Raw genomic sequence first — 4,425 nt, forward strand, 5'->3', positions numbered from 1 at the left:
ACAGTCCTTCGAAAGTTATTTCTTCGATTCGTAACAACAAAGATTTTTATTAAAAATAATTTTATTAAAGGTATCTAATTCTGCACTCAGGATAATGAAGTTAATGAGAACAGAATTTGAAATAAACAGCCGCAGAAATCTTGAAACGTTCGTTACCTCATAGTATATGTATCACAAATATTGAACAATACAAGTTTTATCTCACAGCTAGAGATGCGAAATCTGAAATTCAAACGTCTCAGAACTCGTTAGAATCACACTGATGATCACCACTGAAATATTCGCGCTGTTAGAAAGAGAGAAGAAACTGTACTTAAAGATCGTCTTGAATGATCACGTAATCTTATTAGATTTTCTTGTTCACTTCTAAAAGACAGCCAGACCTTACAAGAAGCTACACGAAAAACTCGTGGAGCAGTGTTCGTCAGAGCGGTGAAGCAGAGATTGTGTTCCAGTCCACTGCAGGCAGCTAGCAGACAGGGCGGGCGAACCGCTGCGCTGCTCCAGGTGAAAGCGGGACAACCCCCTCTACCACCTCGTTCACATGGTCGGAAACCCTTTCCCTTAATTAAGCCGTTAGGAGCAACAATGACCAATGACACAGGCTCCAGTCATGGCAATGAGAGCGGAGAAAAGTCATCTTGCTTATTCTGGAAGCTTCTTCGTCACAGCATCCGACGACACCGGCACGCGAGCTCCAAGGCTTCAGGCCAGGTAACTTGCGACGAGGGAGAGAGCTTCGATTCGTTTATTTCTTTTGCAAGTGAAAGGTAGAAATTCCCTTTCTACTATGTACCACGCAAGTCAGTCATCAGTTAAAAATACCTGCAACTGACACAGATTTGTTGTCAGTGTACAGGGCGTAGGGATAGTTCGTAAAATGGCATTATGCGAATAAGAAATATCATTCTGGTTGAATATGTATTGGAGTTATTAAAATATTTACAGAGGTATACTGTATTTTATTTCATGGAGTGCAGTTTCATAGAAAGGACTTTGCCGACAGACCTTCTACTGTCCCGTACTAATTGGTTATCATAAATAAATGTCGTCCTTACGGTGACGGAAATCTTGTCTTCTCCTGTCAGTAACCAATCACAACCCTCGTTTAGAAGAATTGACAGACTCCCGTCAAGTCCACGTGGAGGCAGAGTTTCCGCATCTTTTCTGAATTCCAAGAATTCCGTCAGTCTCACTATCTCATTTCAAGGGTCATCAGGATTGTGGCAACTGTGCAATGTTGGGACGAGGGGACATGATGGAATTGTCAGAGGTGTTTGTGTAGGAAGTCATAAATCTGTAAGTGGGTGAAATAAAATGGAGTATACACTCGTCTGTATCGCCTAAAAAATATAAGGTTCTTTTAATGTTCCAGTTTTTGCTTGGGGGAACAAGATTTTTAGGGAAGACCTTATAGGTATATCACGTGGTGTACTCCCTCCCTACTCTAAAATGAACTATTTTCCATATTGTAAATTGGGGTAAATTTGTTCATCGCGCTGGGGTAAACTTGACCATAAGGAAAGATTTATGCCATTATATTAGATACACCAAACATATTTTCAAAAATTACCGGTAATTATTTTTCCCCTGCCTTTTAAGTATTTTTATTATTATTCTAAGTCACAAACTACGGCTAATATGGTTTATTTATTTTTTTAATTTTATGATCAAGTTTACCCCACTTTACAATACATTTTATAGTTTCCATAGGCATAGTTTAAAAATTCTATCTTAATTATACGATACGTATTTACATACACTTGCTATGAACATGATACAGGTATTCAGAATAAGCCTAATTAGCATGTTACGGTCTCTAGCCAGGTTTTTCTTTTGGGGGGAAGGTCTGTCCGGGTTTCTACGGCTTGTATGTTATGTAATAGAATCAGTTCTGGCATTTCATTACAGTTCATTCCGACAACATTTTGTTTCCATTTACTTCTGTCATTACAGTATGTACTTCGAGTTAGGTTAGTTGTCATTAGAGCCTGGTTTTATATGCACAAACAGAGTCTAAAATTTGATGTGTATGTGTATATGATCAGTCAATTTAAGAGAGCAGTGTATTATGACAATAAATGATTAATTAATTAATTAATTAATTAATTAATTAATTAATTCATTCATTCATCACACCATAATCCCTCTACAAATTTTGAATTGCCGATTCGGAGGAGAGAGAAGACTAGATAGGATTTTGAAACTTCTGGGGATTTAATTTTTGGTTGCCGAAACGTATATCTTGTTCCATAATTCTGAAGGATGAGATGATGATGATGATGATGATGATGATGATGATAATAATAATAATAATAAGTCCACATCTGTGAAGTAACGGTTAGCGCGTCTGGCCGTGAAACTGTGAAACCAGGTGACCCGGGTTCGATTCCCGATCGGGGCAAGTTACCTGGTTGAGGTTTTTTTCCGGGGTCTTCCCTCAAAAAATTAGGAAGATGCCAAAGAAGAATGGAAAGGAAAATACTCGGAATAAGCCTGAAGGACAGAATCATAAACGAAGAAGTACGGCGACGAAGAGGCGTAGAGGACGTGGTCACACTAGCTAATAGGATGAAATGGCGCTGGGGAGGACACGTGGTACGAATGCATCCTACCAGATGGGCACACACGGCGACACTGTGGGATCCAAGAATTGGCTGGAGAAACCGTGGACGACAGAGAACCAGATGGGGGGACGAGTTCAAGTTGCAGCTAGGAGGACTGTGGACCAGAATAGGACGCCAAAGAACACGATGGAAGGACGCAGTCAACCAACTTTGAGCGGGAGCAACAAGCAGTGCTAGTGAAATTGTGGACAAAGAAGTAGGAATGTAAATAGACCATCAGGTCTGCTCTTCTGATGGCCAAGACTCGAGCCACCCCTGCCCAAGCAGGAGGCCTTGCCCCACTGGGGATTTACGGCTTTTATTATTATTATTATTATTATTATTATTATTATTATTATTATTATTATTATTATTATTATATGAGCAAATGCTGGGTAGTTATCGGTGCTGGATCCCGGACTTATTTCACCGGCATTATCACCTTCATCTTATTCAGTCGCTAAATAACCTAAGATGTTGATAAAGCGTCGTAAAATAACCTACTAAAATAATAATAATAATAATAATAATAATAATAATAATAATAATAATAATAATTATTATTATTATTATTATTTCTATTATTATTTATTTATTTAATCTGGCAGAGCTAAGACCAATGGGCTTTTTCTTTCGCTCAGCCAGACTCTAATAGGCTATCCTTACTGTATGAGTTGGTGGTGGTGAGTTTTCAGATTGCTGCAAAATTGGCTGATATTAATATTAATACACCTACTAAGAGATAATATTATTTCTTCAAATGTGTCCAATTTTATATACGTTTCTTCCGCAGAGTGTAAAACCTCAAGGATATCAGTCCACAAGGACTTACAGTCTAGTTTTAACTTTGAAATCTCTCAGTTTCTCTAACCTTGGATTATATCAAGCTTGTGTCAACAAAATGAGCAAGAATACAGTATAACAGTTAACAGTTATGAGCTCTTTAATGCAGGAATGTTTAAAGAAAACACGGAGATAATTATAAGCCACTCTTACACCGAGAGTGTCAGTTGTACATTGACAAAGAGAAAATGAAAGGGATTTAGGTGTGGAAAAATAAGGAGGAAAGAGTTAGTGAAACAAATTTCTTACCTAACAGCTGAACACCTGATATCAGTGCGGTGAGCAAAAGTGGGTCAAGTACTCGTGACGAATCGTTTCACGTTACAGTTGAACAACAGGTACTGGTATAGGCCTACATGTTTTATTGACAGCAAAATATCACAGTGGGATTATTGATTGCTCGGTGTCTTGACAATGTGTGGTGATACAGGGTTGTTACAGAAGAGTGAAAGCGATATGGGCTAAGAAACTTAAACAGATGGTACAGCACTGAAGGAAAAAGTTTCCACGACATAGCAGTTTGTGGCTCGAAATCAGATCTGACCCACCATTTCTCCAAATATGAACAGTTTCCTAAATTAAAGTTGTAGCTGAAGGAATATTTCATGCTGTGACGAACTGTCGGCGAGCTGATCAAAAGCAGGACTACCACAAGTTTTCCCGTCCTTAGTTCATCGTGTTAATGCGAATAGAATTTCAACATGCTTTTAATTGCCCCTTTACTTACTTACCTACCGACAAATGACTTTTAAGGAACCCGCAGGTTCATTGCCGTCCTCACATAAGCCCGCCATCGGTCCCTATCCTGTGCAAGATTAATCCAGTCTCTATCATCATATCCCACTTCCCTCAAATCTATTTTAGTAATATCCTCCCATCTACGTCTCGGCCTCCCTAAAGGTCTTTTTCCCTCCTGTCTCCCAATTAACACTCTATATGCATTTCTGGATTCGCCCATACGTGCTACATGCCCTGC

The sequence above is a fragment of the Periplaneta americana genome, chromosome 4, assembly GCF_040183065.1.
Source record: "Periplaneta americana isolate PAMFEO1 chromosome 4, P.americana_PAMFEO1_priV1, whole genome shotgun sequence".
NCBI classification, from domain to species: domain Eukaryota; kingdom Metazoa; phylum Arthropoda; class Insecta; order Blattodea; family Blattidae; genus Periplaneta; species Periplaneta americana.